The sequence below is a fragment of the Pinus tabuliformis genome, chromosome 8, assembly GCF_031772625.1.
Source record: "Pinus tabuliformis cultivar Carrire ecotype Pingquan chromosome 8, CPIR1, whole genome shotgun sequence".
Lineage (NCBI taxonomy): Eukaryota > Viridiplantae > Streptophyta > Pinopsida > Pinales > Pinaceae > Pinus > Pinus tabuliformis.
In genome coordinates this window covers 380,812,449-380,829,954 of record NC_142294.1, presented here as the reverse complement: position 1 = coordinate 380,829,954, position 17,506 = coordinate 380,812,449, and the positions used below count along the sequence as shown (strand labels likewise).

The following is a 17,506-nucleotide window of genomic DNA, read 5'->3' as shown; positions in this document are numbered from 1 at the left end:
GCACAGGCTGTGACTTGCTATCACGAGCATCATTAGACTAGGGTGCCCCCTAGTATTTTGAGTTTTTGGGTCATTTGACCGATTTTGTCTTGGTTACAGAACATTATGTGTAAACCATAAACAGTTATATATATTTTTGATTTTCGGAGTTTTATTTTGGTTGAGCTACATGATCCAAATGTAAAACATTGATGATGTGTTTCTTTTTATAAATGTTGCAAATGTCTATCTAACACATAGTTTGCTAATGAGTCAGTTAATGTGTTTAAGTTTATGGAAATATGTTGATATTGAATAAGATCAAATTGTCTTTCCAAAATCTTAACCCTTAGGAACATGCGATAAATAGCTTGGTTTCGGACGGAATATATACCATTGAGTTGTAGTATTACGAGTTGTGAGTCTAGCCTGACAATTAGTCGGCGTATACCATGTCTGATGGCATCAAAGAGAAGTTCTATCAATGCGCTATATTCAACGATGTTATTTGTTGATCGACCAATACATACACCTCTAAAACTTACTAACTCGCCGCTTGGATCAAAAATGGCCCAGGCTGCGAAGGATAGGTTCCGTGAACTACGACTCACTCCGTCGGCATATCCAACACATGACTCCAATAGGTTTGACATCTGCAACAAATGTAAAAAGTGGATTACTTGACCAAAATAAACACTTTAGCGAAAACAAAAATATAACAAAAGCACACAGGTTACCATTACGCATAGTAACGCTTGAGGTACAACCCATTACGAGGTTGTGCCAGTGGAATTCCATCATAATCCATTAACTCGTAGGCTCCTTTTGCTAACACTCGTTTAAAAATATAGGGGCCCATCCATAGAGACTTAAATTTACCTGCTCCCAATTTATCGGATTCTTGGTCGTAAAGCAAGACTAAGTCACCTTCTGAGAAGACACGGGGTTTGACATTTTTTTCGAACTGCGCCTTGACTCATTTCTTATGGGCTTCGTTAGCCAAAGCGGCATCACGATGGGTTTCATCCAATTGGATTAATTCCAAGAAACGAGCTTCTTCTTCTGAAGTTTCGGGGAGGAGATCAATTGCGAGTTTGAGAGACGAGATTTCACACTGGATTGGTAAGACTGCTTCCAGGCCATATACCAGTTGGAAAGGTGTGAACCCAGTTGCATTCCTTACCGATGTTTGGTAAGCCCACAAAGATGAGTACAGGATTAGGTGCCATCTTCTTTTGTGAACTCCAATCATCCTTTGCAGCATGCGTTTGAGGACCTTGTTGATTGCTTCAACTTGTCCGTTGGCTTGCGGATAATATGGAGTAGAGCTGTCGTGAGACAACCCTAGTTTGGCAGCTAATTCGACCATCATGTGATTGTGAAAATGTGATCCATGATCTGTGACTATAGCCTGCGGCACGCCGAATCTGGTGACTACATGATTAAAAAAGAAGAGGGCAGCTGTTTCACCAGTATTATCTAATGTAGGCATCACCTCGGCCCATTTGGTAAAATAGTCAACTGCGACTATGATGTACTCATGCCCCCCCAGTCGAGGTGGGGTTACATGTCATGAAATCGATGCCCCATTTGGCGAATGGCCCAACAGCAACTATTGGTTGCAGAGGTGCGGGTGGTCTTCTGGTTTTGCTATCGAAAATTTGACAAGCAGGGCAACTTTTGACTGCGGTTATGCAATCTTTGAACATTGTTGGCCAGAAGTATCCTGCTCGTAATATTTTTTGTGCCGTAGCATATCCATATTGATGTCCCCCACACGTGCCTGAATGACAATCATTCAGGACTTTTTAGGCCTCCTCATGGGTGAGGCACCTTCTCAGAACTGTATCGCTACCACGACGGTAGAGTGTATCACCGGCGATCATGTAGTCTTTTGCTTGGTATCGGATACGTTTTTGTTCGGAGTGGGAGGTGTTTGGCCTGTAATTTTGAGTTTGGAGATAAATGATTGTATCTCCATACCACTCATTGCTTGCAGATATCAGAAACAAAATTTCATCCACGATTGTTTCTTCTGATGTGTCATCGTTGGATGACGATGGGAGATCGCACAATAATTCTGCGAAAACTAGAGCTTTCCTTGACTTGGATTTTACAAATTCCATATCAAACTCTTGTAGGATTGCTATCCATTTTGAATATTTTCCCCCCAGCAACTGTCGCGACAGTATATAAGTCATGGGGTTACAATCTGACAGAATGGTAGTTTTCTGAAAGAGGATATAGTGTCGAAATCTCTGTATCGCTTGAACAGCTGCGAGTGCTAGCTTTTCAACGTAAGAATATTTGCTTTCTGTATCATTTAAGTTTTTACTTAAATAATATATAGGATGTTCAATTCCATCGACTTCTTGAACTAAAACCATTGCGATGGTCGTATCCGCTACAACCAGATACAGGTTAAAATCTTTTTGATAATCAGGGGCGTACATTAATGATGCTTTCATTAGGGAATCTTTTAAAGCATCAAAGGAAGCTTGCGCAACCTGATCCCAGACAAAGGGTACCTCCTTTTTCAAAAGATGTGTATAACCTTTAGCAAGTTCGGCGTAATTTGGAATGAAGCTCCTCAGAAAGTTCGCTTTCCCTTGGAGTTTCTGAATCTAAAGCAAATTCGAAGGTGGAGGCAAATTTATGATTGCCTAGACCTTACATGGGTCGAGACAAATCCCGTCCTTCGAGACAACAAAGCCAAGTAAACGACCAGAACTGACGCAAAATACACATTTGTGTGGATTGAGTCGTATCTTGTAGTGTCGGCAACGTAGAAATATCGCTCTTAAATGCTGCGGGTGATCAGTCCGCTTTCACGAATGAGCCGGAAGGTCTTCGAGGTATGGTTGAACGATGTTTTTGATGTCATGGAAGGCATAATTCTTTGCCCTCTGAAACGTCGCCCCTGCATTCTTTAAACCAAAGGGTAATTTTCGATATGCGAATGTGCCCCACGGACAAATAAATGCAGTCTTTGACTGGTCCTGTGGGCGGATATTTATTTGATTATACCCGGAGAATCAATCCATGAATGAAAAGATTTCGCATCCGGCGCATTCATCAATTATCTGGTCAATGAAGGGTGTAGGGTAGTTGTCCTTTGGACAAGCTTGATTTACATCCCTATAATCGACGCACACTCTAACTGTTCCTTGTTTTTTCATAACAGGGACAATATTCGATACCCAATCGGTTAGAGGAACCGGGTAGATGAAACCAGCATGGAGAAGTTTTCCAACTTCTGCCTTAATGGCAGCGGCTTTCTTGGGGTGCACCTGCCGTAGCCGTTGTCGTACTGGTTTGACATCTGGATACATCTTAATTTCGTGTTCAACGATACTCGAGTCAATGACTGGCATTTCATCATATGACCAAGCAAAGACATCTCTGAATTCGCGAAAAAGAGCGTTATATATGTCTAGTTCTGAAGGAGAACAACATTTGCCGACATGAATATTCTCTACACCATCTGTTTTAGTCGAGATATTTATGGCGATAGTCTCTTCAATATTGGACAAGTTTCGCTCGGAATCCACCGTGTTTACAGTATTTGATAGGAATTCAAAAACTGAAGGATGATACAGGTCATCTTGATTATCTTCTCCACAATTCGGAAGAAGGGAACGATGGTGGGAATCATTCCATGGTGTCCCTTCAATTACCATAGATTGGACAATTCCTTCGTCGGTGACATGCACTTGCGACCAAGGATCTGAAGGGGTACCATATTCTCTGGACCTATCTATCCAAATTCTTGATGAGCGTTGATTTGGGTTTGCCTCCCATGCTAGGAACATTGATTGCTACAATATTTCCGTTGGGCTTGGGGGCGAAACCATTGCATGATCCATGTCGATATCATTTTCTGAGATCTTTTTAGAAGATATCATGTTGCAGGTTCTTATCGACACTACTTCCGCCAGATTGATTGGAGGTGGAAGAGCGAAAGTTCCCATTGGTATAGGATCTTTTAGTAGGCCTACTCCGATATTCTGAAGCGAATGGGGGCTTCCATGGATCATGGGAATGCTTCCAGTAACTTGAGAACCACTGGGGAGGAAGTTTTGTTGATCGACGATTGTAATCCCTCCTTGAAAGGGAAATGAAATATTTCTAAAATACGTCGACACAACAGCTGCCATGGCATATATCCATGGTCTTCCTAGTAGTATGTTGTAATCAAGATTCCCATCGATGACTTCAACATCTACTTCTACCGTTTTCCCTCCTAGTTTGACTTTCAAGTTACTTAGGATACCATATGGGGTATATGTCCTTCCGTCGAATGCTTTTAATGTCGTCGAAGATCGCGAAAAGGTTGGAGATCCTAAAGTCTTCTAGCAACTCATCGACATAATGCATGTAGATGCCCCCTCATTAATAATCGGTCGATGAACAGTTTTGTTGAGGGCTTTCACTTGTACAAGGAAAGCTAGTTGAGCTGGTAATTGAGGATCGTATCCTTTATGATCGAAGGATACAAGATTGGAATCCTTTGGGTCAATCCCACCAATGGCCGATAATAAAGCCTGCCTTTGGGATGGGAAATTTTGTAGTACTTCAAGAGTCGACATAGTGGATGGCGATTGGGCCAAATCTTCCACTATGTTATAATGTTGTACCGCTCTAGCGCGGGGATTAAATGTCGACTTGTGTACTACTCCCTTTGGCGGTTTTATCATCAATTCAGGAATGGTGGGTGGCACAACTTCTGTCGAAGTTGTTTTCGAACTACTTGGTTGATCTTTATCCTTGTTGTTCGACAGCTGTGGATTCCCATAATCCTTGTTCCTTCTCGATATCAAAGCATCATTTTGCTGTTTTGAAACCGACAACATTAGCACTTGAGACGGGGAAGCATTTTCCCTTTCAACCAAATTTTTTCCTGGATTTGGAAATGGATCAGTTAACACTGCGGAGGTTTTCGAATTCTTAAAGAATTTTTTAACCTCAGCTCTGTGTGGACAACTTGTGGTCCAATGATCCTCATCGCATATCAAGCATGGATTTTTTGGTTTCCTATCTCCAGGAGGGTTTGAAGAAGATTTTTCAGGTGACGTTTCCTCCTGTTTCTTCTTCTTCCCTTTGCCTTTCTTCTTGCTTCCTTGTTTTTTGGTTTCTTTGCCTTTATCTGTCGATACGACATTTACTTCCGAAGCAAGAAGTTCATCTTTTGCATTTTGACTTGAAATCTTACAGGCCTTTTTGGATGTAGCCTTTGTCGATTTCGTGTCTGTTGTGCCAATCACACCATCGCCGGCATGAGAGTCATTGTTTGATTTAGGAGGAGGAGGAATTGAGAATTCCGGTCTAGGGGCATCAGGTATTTTATCATAGAGCGTGCCAGACTAAGTGTAAATCAAGTCCAGGTATTGTGCTCGAGCGATAACTTGCTCTTTTGTTACGACTCCCCCCTTTTCCACATCTTCCGGGATGGAAGGTAGTAATGACTTGATAAACCATTCAGCTGAGAGCTGATCGGGGACATACGTTTTTACCATTCTACGACGACGTTGCCATTCATGTATATGATCAGATATGTGAGTGGCCGTCGTCTGTTTGAAATTGGTAAGAAGTTCTGTTCCCATTTCGTACCTTATTGGTAACTGAAAATGGGTTAAAAAGGTTGTGGCTAAGGTGCTGAAATTGTCGAACGAAGCTCTAGGCAATTCGATGTACCATTTTGCCGCCGGACCCGTCAATGTCCTCTGAAAGAGGCGAAGTCTTATCGAATCATCATTTAGGGTGTTTGATGAACACCATAGATGAAAGGTCATCACGTGATTCAATGGATATTCACCCGGATTTCCATTAAATTTAGGAATATCCGATGGAAGTTTATGCGGAATCGCTGGTCACCAAGGGGCGTAAGCATTTAGATCGTTGGTTAACCGGTTTAAATCAGGTAACTCCAAAGTTGCCACAAAGGGTAACTGTTGTTTCAGGTTAGGTGAAGCATACCCAGGATAAGATGGGATTGCCTGAGCAGTTGGTCTTTGCATACTAGCATAATGCATTTGATGCTGGTAACTTTGGTAAGGTTGGTGGGCATGACCATTGTAAAATGGTTGATTTTGACCGTTTTGAATGTACGGCTGCCCACTATTAGAAACGATTTGTTGCTCAAAACCTTGGTATACTTGTTGGAATTGCGGTTGTTGGTATTGTACTAGCCATGGTTGTAAATCCATGTGCTGTTGACCGATACTAACAGTTTGACCAAGATGAGGGGTAATTGTACCCGTCTGAACCTGTGTCATTCCACCAGTCGGCGATTGTGCTTGAGTTGCAGGGTCAAGGGGCTGTTGCATTACAACCTGAGAAACCTGAGGTTGGCATATGACAGGTAGCGTTTGAACTTGCGACACCGTCACAATAGTTGGCGTAGTCGGTATGTTTGACATAGGTAAGCATTGTTGCATCAAATATACAACTCTTGGTTGTTGAGGTAGTATAGGTACCCAACCACTTGAGCTAATTCCAGTATAACCTGAATGTTGTTGTGAACTCACGTACGAATATCCTCCCGGAGGGGATAATGAAAGGGCATACTGCCCCCCATACGATGGTAATCCAGAACTCAAGGGGATGTTTTGCCCTTGGGGGCCGGACTGCCCAAATTGACTTCCAAATGGATCAATTTGTTGAGACTCAACATAAGATTTTCCGGATATTATTCCAGATGAACAAACAGGAACAGACCATACTATCGAAATAGCCCCTGAGTGAGCTCCTTCTAGCGGTTGAGAGCTGGTCGGGACAAATGGTATACCGGTGAACATTGTCGGAGTGATAGCAGGGAGTTCTGTCGTCACTGTGTCAGACGACACAGTCCTAGATGTTGACGGTTGTTCAGACATTTGTAGTCTATCCAAAAGATTACCTAGCGATTCTACAGGAGCTTCCGCTGGTGGTAGACTAACTTCCGAAGAAGAAGGATATAGAGTGATCCCGACTCCAAATTGCGTTGGAGTACTTGTTTGAGGATCTTCTACAATTTCTTCTATGGCAATCAGACCAGGTGGACGGGGAAGACCGTCAGGTCCGTAAAATATTTCTGGTGCCGAAGAAGGTGTGAAATTGGCAGCGACAGATGTTTGAAGAGTAAGACTCTCCGAACCGGTTGTAGATGGAACTGGTTCGGTAACACAAGTGTTTACTCTCAGACTAGGATCAGTATCACTGTCCTTCTGTGGTTGCTGAACTTCTTTTGTAGAGGCAGGGATTCCAGAAATGTTTGGAGTAATCGGAGTCTTTGATGTTGTTGGAACACTTGTTATAACTTTAATAGGAGATTTGGAACCGGTTAAACGAGTTTGCTTTGTCCGTACTGGTTTCGATTCCGGAGACAAAGACGGTTGACTCATAAGCCTCCGCGAACGACGGGGTTTCAATTGACTTTCTTCCACGATTGCAGATTACTCAATCAACTAAAATAAAGGGGAAGTATTTTGCGAACTAAATGAATTTTAGACGCTTTGACACAACTTGTTTTTTCAGTTTTTAAGAGTCGAGAAAAAACAAAAGATGACTCTAGTCGCCTTCGATTTTTAATGAGCCTGAAGTGACAAGTGCTCAGATGGACCTTTTCCGTTAAGGAGTCTGAAAAGGAATGAAAGGGACTACTCTGGAGATCTAGGTAGAGGGAGTACCAAACCAATCGCAAAACTGCAGAATACTATTTACGGTATGGCAGTCAATCTTCCCGAATGCTGTGTTCAGTGCATTGCGATCGATAGGGCGGCAGACACAGCTTCCTAAGGATAAAGGATTTAAGCCTATAGGGGTCTCCCAAAATATACTCGACGGTACGTGGGAGCACAAGTCTATACTGGCACTTATCGTCTCAAAGTGGAGGAATCACCCAACCATCAGTGAGGACAACAGTTACTAGGTTTTACGACGCCGGAATACGTCTCTAGCCTAGACCTCTAAATGTTGTGCGTTAAGTTGCAAAGCCTTGTTAGATTCATTGAATTTATTTTAAGTTGATCTTGTTTATGAAGTTTTCATTTCGGGTTCACCACGCGATGTATGTGTAATTCCTAAAATGCAATCAAAAGATGATAAACAAACTTTTATCTCTTTTGTGCAATGAAAATCCTAGCTACTAGGGGAAAAGAAAGACAGAATATTTTCACAAAGAGCAAAGAGCACACTGTAAATGCACTTTCCTAAATCAAGTCAAACAGACTATCTATATGCAAATGCACATGCATGTATTTGTTTTCGACTTTCTTAGTATTGATGCTAAAAAGAAAGTTGATGTACAAATCTGAATTTCTTTTCAAGCGACAAATATAAACAAGCTCTTTTTCGAAATCAAAAACAGAGATGATTATGACACCTTACGATTTTGAAATGAACACTCGTTCTTAACACTAGAAAATTACAAATTCAGACCAAAGGCAATAGTAATAGTATAATTGACCATAAACAACAATCAAACTTTCTCCTATGATCGAAATCGACACTTGCGACAGATTCAAATCAAAGGATGACAGTACGACTATTCTACTTTTGCAATGGAAAACTGTAAATGACTCAACAAACACACAAAAACATCTATAGTTCTTTTGTACAAAGGAGGCGGAATAACAACAAGGAAAAGAGGTTTCAAACAGACATATACTAATCACAGGTAGTAAAATTCTGGGATAGAACTGGAAAGAATGAAGCACAAGAACCACAACTGCACAGAGCTAGTCTGATCAGCGCACCTATAGCACACAGAATCTGAAATGCAGCGTAGGTTGCCCCTTCGGGAAGTGCACTGAAATTCAGGATCTCTGAACAATACCTGTGCTGGGCTAGAAACGAGACTCTGTCCGGGTTCCGGGTCACATTTTGCAATTCAGTCCTTGGGTTTTGGCCGAGTAAAAAGCAATCAGTAATGCAACAATCAGGGGTAGATCTAAGGAGGATCTAAGAGCTATCACATGGGCAATCAGATAGTTTGTGAATCAGCTGTTTAAATCATAAACAGATTCCAGTGAATGGATTGAAGCAGCAGTTATCTACTTTGCATTTGTTATGGCAAATGTAGTTCGAAAGCTACTTATAAGTTTATGAAACAAACAACAAAGAATGATACACAAACAGACTAATTAGACATTCCCCAGCGGAGTCGCCATTTTGTTACAGGGAAAAGTGTCTATTTAGAACTGCTCTATCCCACTAAGGTGTGACAGCTTCCTGAGAAACAAACAGAGAAAAACTACTTTTGTATTTCCTTTATGAATTATAGGTAGAGAGGAATAGAAAGAACCAACCTGTGTCTTGCGCTAATCCTTTGATCCAATCCCTCTCTTCTTTGATAGTCTCCAGCTACCTGCTCCCTTGCATGCCCAGCTTCACAAAGTACCTGTAAGATCACAGAAGAAGAGCATTATACAAAGACATGGATCTATATTCATAAACAACTTAGTATCAGATTTAAGTTAACCATAAAAATGTAACAAGCATCAATGATACAAAAGCATGGAGGAGAACTTAAATAGTTTTTATTGATAAACAAGAAAAGATCTAGGAGGAGTTACATCCAGTGGTTCCGACCCAGCATCAACCTCCCAGCAAAGAAGCCCCTCTTCACCTCAAACAAAGCATAAATCACCCAACAATCTGATGTTTGTCTCTAGAAACCAACAACAATTCCTTACAATATGCAAAATTCCAGCCTCTGGATCTCTGGGATGAGGGATCCATATATAGATATCTGTAAGGAGGATGAGTCAGCTTGTGATTTGATTAGTGTCTTCTCTCTGTCAGTTCTTGCTTCCACTTGAAGACTGAGGGCCTCTTACTCATCCTTGGTCGAATTCAGTGAGGCAAGTGTCACAGGAGAAGATTCTGGAAGCTTCCATTGCCTCTCCACCTCGCGGAATGACACTTCCATTTGTCATTTCTCGCCCATCGCACCCTACAGAAGGGAGTTTTGAAATGCAACGCACCCTCACAGTGCATTTGGGTGAGATGCAACACACCTAGCCAGTGGAGCAGCTGCAATGATCCTGTTTTGACCAATTCTGAGCAGTTTCTGGTGGAGAACTTCTAGGAGAAGCTGTAATCTGTTGACCTTGTTCCTTTAGGGGTTAGAACAACACTTTTAGGGACTTAGGAGCCCTTGGTTTATGGACATTTCATGCTTGGAGTTGTAGGGCACAAAAATATCTATAACACTCAGGTTAGCTGAGAAAGAGTCTATAGAATTCCTCGGCGACAAGGAAATCTCTGTTCCAAGAAAAGAGATCTATCGGAATCTTAAGAATTGATGGCGAGTGGAACCCTGGACCTGCTAAATGAATTAACGTCTTTAAATGGATGCGCATGGCTGAGAAACAACTGAGTTCTTTAATGATTGTTGAACTACCGCTAGGTTTGCTATGATTATGAAATTGTACAAAAGGTTACAGAGCTTCTTAAATTCTTCAGAGATTTTCTGGCCCAAAAATGAAAAAACTTAGTTTCTTCTGTAGGTGCCCCATGCAGTGCAGTGGGTAAATGTTTTATGCTTTTTCCAACAATCAAGCCTATGGGAGCTCTATGATCCCCATCATAAATCTGTAGTGGTTTAGACAGATTGGGTGTTTTTCTCATGGCGGACTCTGATTTTAAAAGAATTGAATGGAACCAATAGCACATTGGTTTAGTAGCATTATGAATTTAAGGCTATTTGGATTTGCAATTGCAACAAATTGTGGAGCTTTCAAGCTAGCTATGACATTGAATTAGAATATGATGGGAAATAAGGGTTTCTCATCCCCTAAAAAGCAAATGAACTATGAAAAAGAAAGGCAAAGATAAAGATAAAGGTGAAATTAAATGTAAAAGCACCCAAAATTCAATAAACTAAAAATGTGTAGTTCATAAAAGTTAATACAGTTTCTTAAATTTTGGGGAAAATGACATTGATTGACATGTTTTTTTCCTTGCGATAGAGAAAAGTAAGATAAACACGATAACGGTTGCATTGCATGGTGGCCACTTGTGGCTTTTCCTTCCCTTACTCACATTCTAAGAGATACTTTCAATGTTGGTTATACAATTTTCTTAATGTCATGTTTCCTTCAGATGAATTGCAGCTCCCCCTGGTTCAATCGCATCTTAGAAAGTCTGTTAGCAGACATTTAGGCTACTCAAGATCGCCATCGCCTTTGTCCTTTGCAAGCACTTGATTGGAGATATCGGAGTCAGAATTTGATACAAGAAATATTGCATTATGGGGCGGACATTATGTGTCTGCAAGAGGTGCAATCCGACCATTACATGGAGTTTTTATTGCCCGTGTTCAAAGCATATGCTTATGAGGGGTTTTACAGGAGAAAAAATAACAGATACAAAGCAGTGGTAGAAATTTCTCCATAAGAGGACGAAATCTGAAGCATTAAAGTGACCCACAGTAAGGCCAAATTCACTAGTCCAGGAGGTCGAATTGCACAGGAAAAATATTAAAATTTCTAAGCGCTGAGTTGGGGGTTTCTCTGGTGCCAATGGCTCAGTTGAGAGATCTGATCACTGTGTGCTATTCCAGAATTTCCTTGCATAGAGAAAGGAGGCCGATTTCTTTAGAATTATGTTGATTCTTTGAGGCTGTGTTTATCCTACATAGAGGGAGCCGAAATCTTTCATATTTTCCAGCAGGTTGTATCTATCTGTAGGCTGAAAAACCACCATCAGAAAAGGGTCGAACTTAGTTTAATAGAGGGACAAATTTTCTGAATTTTGTATCAGGCTGGAGAATAACCTTCATCACCATATCAGTCCTTATTAGCATGACCAAGATGCAGCCTCTAGTGCCAATGTTGATTAATAAAAAGGTTTTGTTTTATGGTATGGAATAGGAACAACAAGAATGGAACTGATATCGCTTGCCCTATCATCCACATTGAGCTTCTTTCATTCATAAGTATGGGTAGGTAGAGTCCTTTGCTTGTATGCTTGGCGTTACTATAGTAGCACCAGTCTTCCTTTTGATTCAATAGTTTATTCTTATGAAGCAATTGTCATATATTGAAATATTGATCTAGTGGCACCTATGTATTGAAAATTTGAATGGCACCTACATATTGAATATCCAGATCCTTCTGTAATTACATACATAAGATACATACCCAGATAAGTTAATTGACTGAGCAAAAGCAAAGTTAATTGACTGAGCAGAAGGGGAAGAATAGTAAGTTTGAAAGCAAGAGTAGACTATCAAGATACAATTGATTAGCCAAACCAAAGGTCTGATGAGCCGACCAGAGGTGGGAGCTGGAGCATATAGTAGCGAAGCAGGAGGTGGAAGTGTGACAGGCAATTCATAAGGAGGAAAAGGCTAATAGCCAAAGCATGTTTCGAAGGGAGAATAAACAGATGGCCGAAGGTGCTCCATGAGGTCCGTCCCGAGTTTACCTCCCTCCGGTTGAAGCTTATGAATCTCCCCACCTCCCTCCGCAGAAGACATCTCCTGCCTCCATCAGCATGCAGAATGAATCTCCCCACCTCCCTCTACAGAAGAAATCTTCCGCTGCCATCAACGTGCAGATTGAACTATGTCGGGACATATCAGCGAGTAGCACCTACCCACAGGCTGGCTCTCACAGGCATCCCTAAGGGTGTCAGGTTACCACCAGCCCTTCCTTCCGCAGCTACAGCAAATAGGCCTGCCCTTACACATTACATAAGTAATATTGCTACAACAAATAAATAGGTATGTAGGCAAGGTGATATTTCCTTCCATAGCTACAACAAATAGGCCCACCCTTATACGTTACACAAGTAATATTGCTACAACAAATAAATAGCTATGTAGGCAGGGTGATACTGATCTACCCTGGTCATTCTATACCAGCATATGGTCATTGTATACGAGCATATGGTAGGTAGATCACTACTGTTAGTAGTTTAGTTTGCTTCACCTCATTTCCATTTTGTGGGTGGAACATGACCCAGGTGAACAACTGAACACCAGGCCCCGTTTAGGCTAACATGATTCAAGAACGAATTGATTGGAGGGTCTAGTGAATGACAAGAAAAACCAAGGAAGTAGATTCTACATTGAAAATACAGGACAGAGCAACCCCATTGCAACAAACACCATCTCACATGCACAACGCCATATTTCTTTGTTCAATGCCATCTGTCTTTGTTCTATGCCATCACATGTACAACGCCATCTATCTCTCTTCTACGCCATCATCTGTCTATGTTCTGGTTCTATAGTCATATTCCAAGATTATAATATAGCATTCAATATTTTTGAACTAATGCTAGCAATAGTTTCCCTGTAGAAAATGTTAACTAAATAAATGGAATATCGTACGAAGAATGGGAAAAATATCATGGTATAGCCTCTTCCCCTCGGGAAGAGGCCAAATAAGATGGTTAAAAGAAATTCTCCTGAAAACTTTGCTTTATAAGCCATCGTGACTAATAACAAGCAATAACAAGCAAGTGAATTAATGGTTTAACATCTCCAACTGATTACTATAGTCCCTAGCCATTGCAAGATGGCAGGGACTTATAAGAATATATTAGTTTCAGAAGAAAAATAATTAAGCCAAACATGAAGAATTGACAAGATAATTGTTGAATCAAATTGGCTTAAATTGAGATGAAATAAAAAGGGAAAACTGGAGTATTAATAGAATAATTCAGTTATTAAATCCACCTGATAAACATTGTTGTTCAGTATAATGTTCATTATAGTGCACCCTATGGGGATGTCCCTCTTGGTTTGCTTGATGAATAGTTTGGCTCCTTTCATTCAATGCCCTATACTATTAACAACGTGCACAATATAATGTCCCTTGCATATTTGTAATATGCATCCATCTGAATTAAAAGCCCACTAGACTTTATATTGTAGATAAAGTTAAAAAAAAATCATTGTAATGTTCAAAGCATGTTGAGATGGAGGATGATGGGCCAACATTTCCACCCTTTTTATCCCAATAAAAAATAATGTGAAAGTTAAACCTATATCAAAAGAAAAGTCATAAATAATATAATAAAAAATATTACAATGAGTAGAGACATAAAAAAAATTTAAATGATGCTTAAATATGGGAAACATTTATTTCATCTCATTTACATCTCAAAGTTGAAAGCTATATCAAATGTAACATTTATATGGATAGACATCAAAACATTTTACTATACATCTCATGCTTCCCAACTTAAATAAAATTATAAAATACAACTAAATTATAATTTTATTTATTTTATTATTGTTTATAAAAAAGAATTAATAGGTGAGTTAAACATATATACAATATTTTTTAAGTAAGGAAATCCACTCATTCTCCTCATCATTGAGATTAGTAACTTATAAATAGGCTTTATACTATGTCTTATTGATACTATATGCCCAAAAACCTAAAAACACATTTCATATGACCCTTGTTTATTGGATAAATATTATTATTTTTAAATAATTGAAAGGATGTAACCACTTTGAAGATAAATTTTAACATTTGATTTCATTAAGAATATTTTAAATATTTTGAGTTTAAATGTCTAATATCTACCTAATAATTATTGATAATTAAATTGCAATTATGAATAATTAAATTATAATTCTAGCTGTTTTGTACTAAAATAGACATATTTAGTTTTTAATATTGCTTAGTGATATTTGTGTGTATTTTGATTGAAAATTTCTAAAAAATTTTCAAATCAAGATGTCACCTTCATATAATACAAACTTAGTTTTGACTAATATTATGTTCATCTAATACAAACTCAAACTCAATTTTAATCAACATTATATTCATTTATATAACATAAATCCAATTTCAACCATTTTGATTAGAAATTTCATCCAACATTGTTGAAGTGGTTGAAAATGAATGGACAAAAAAATTGAAAAAAATAAATTTTTAATTTAAACACCCCACTCTTGTGTGATCAAAATTCTAATATAAGAATAAATATTTACTAATATACTAACCAATCAATTAGGAAAGATCCTCTAATTATTTACCCTCAAATAAGGTGGTATTGCATCACGATATGAATCATTAGAATGCACCTCAAATTTTATTCAAATCTAAAACATAGCTATTAGAATTCACCTACCTGCATAAGAATTTCCTACAAAGAGAGTATCATAAATAAAATGTCATATTTGTTAATATTTGCATGAAGTAAATATCAATCAAGATCTTCATGAAAGACTCTACACACAGAAACTTCATCGAATACATTTTATGTGGACATTTTTTTAATCATTTTACAAACATAGTCATCTATAAGATGAACTCATTAGGACACAAAAAGCCCCCAGAAAAAGGCCTCTCTTATAGTAGAACACTATTACTATCAAAATTTCCAGACGTAAAAGGGTTTCCTATAGTTTCTACATCTTGAAAAACAACCTTATCACTAAGACCCCTCTGGTAGTAAGTGAAATGGGACTTTATATCTTCCTTATGTTGAGGGTGATTTCCTCACATGAGAAACATAAATTTTAATGAAATAAATCAACGACCATCTAATTTTTTAATGAACGTTAACCACATGGATTAGCCTCTTAAAAAATAGAAACATATATAAAAAAAACACTTTAATAATTATAATATATATGGCCCTATGATTGAGGGAATTATTTGGTAAATAATAACATTGCATCTAAGTTCCCCAATTCAACTCCCACTCACCTAAAATGCTATATCTAAAAGAAAAATCTTTTTGGTGCTCAAAATTTTGATAATAGTAATAAAATCTACAAGAAAGATTGATAATTTCCTTTAATCAAAATGAAGTAAAGAAGAAAATATCCATTAAAATATTATATTTAAATGAAACACCCTAGTGGCCCTCAAAACATTAATTAATAGTAATATAATCTACAGAAAAATATTGATAAATATTCATTAATATGCTTTAGAATATTCTAATTTTTTTGTATAATTTTAGATGACATGAAAATTAACATTCTTTTTTTTTTATAAATATATAATTATTATTACACATGTTTGTAAACATATATTTATAGAAATTAAATATATATTACTATCACTATTTTTTTTTCCTATATATGATTATTATTATATGTATTTTTAAACATATATTTCTGGAAAGTAAATATATATTACTATAGCTATTTTTTTTCCGTCTAATAACAAAGATAAACTCAAATTTTAATAATTATTTTATAAATAAAATGTTAAAGTTCACGTAATCTTCTTCTTAATTGGTGTGGGCGTTCCCATTTTCTTAATAAAAATCATTCTACATATTAAATAAATTATAAAAAAAATATATAAAAGGAAAATTGTGAAGTCCATTTTGATATCTAATTTCCCATTTTCCCTTGTCATTATACCTAAATAAATTATAAAAAATAATAATACAAAATCTATCGTGATAACTAATTTTCCATTTAAGAAGAGTATTAAATTCTAATTTTCTATTTCTCAAAATATTGAATTCAAAACACTAAAAATTATTAGCTTATCCTAAAAATTAAACTTAATCACGATAAACACATATGCATAATCATACTTATACTTGATATCATCTCCTTCCATGCATTTACTGATATTTTTAGCTAGATAACGAATTTCATATAAGGCTTTCAATAATCATACTTGATAAAAAAAAAATATATTGAAACAGGAGGTACCTCAAAGTATAACGCGGTGGAGGAGGGAGAGGAATCTAAGGTCACGCCTCCTTTGAGAAGATACCAGCAACCAACACGTGCAATAACTGTCCTGGCGCAGTTGAAGTTCGTGCCGGCTCCGCCTTTGATGTAATTAGTAGCAACCGTGGCCTTCACAACTGCACTGTTTGTATTTCTTCCTGAGATCTGCAACAACACTCAACCAAATATCCTTCATGCTTATGTTTTTTAATGAAAATCCTTTGCTGTAATTAGTAGCAACCACACTCAGCCAAATATCCTTCGTGCTTATGTTTTATTAATGAAAATCCTTTGCTGTAATTAGTAGCAACCGTGGCCTTCAAACTGCATTGTTCGTATTTCTTCCCGAGATCTGCAACCACGCTGAGCGAAATATCTTTCATGTTTATGTTTTATTAATGTTTTCATGTTTATGTTTACGGTTTAATATGAGGGTAGAGCATTGTTCAATCGTTAACACTGAATCTGACGGTGAACAATAGTGCATAGTGGCATTTAGAGGAGTTTTTTTTTTCTAGAAAGAAACCCCTCACTGCATAAATATATAGAACCATACATAATTAAATTAAATTATGCAATACATCTATTCATATTCATGGTTCATATTAGTACATACATGATTCATATTCATCATTCATCCATACACCACCAGATTCAATAGTGAAATAAATTGATCCATATTCATCATTCTATAATATACATTGATTTAAAAATTAAATATATCATTCATCATTCTAGAATGTAAATCCATTTAAAATTTAAACTCATCATTCATCATTCTAGAATCTAATTAGTACTAAGAAAAATAGACTATAGTAGGTATACATTTTATCTTAATAGAGTTGATGATTGAACTAGAAAACCTTATGAATGGAGAAC

General features: G+C 37.8%; 1 pseudogene; it reads right to left on the bottom strand.

Moving 5' to 3' along the window:
- LOC149235698 (endo-1,4-beta-xylanase 5-like) overlaps positions 1–17,010 on the bottom strand; it is a 33,233-nt pseudogene extending 16,223 nt beyond the window's left edge.
- Between the last annotated feature and the right edge of the window lie 496 nt (positions 17,011–17,506).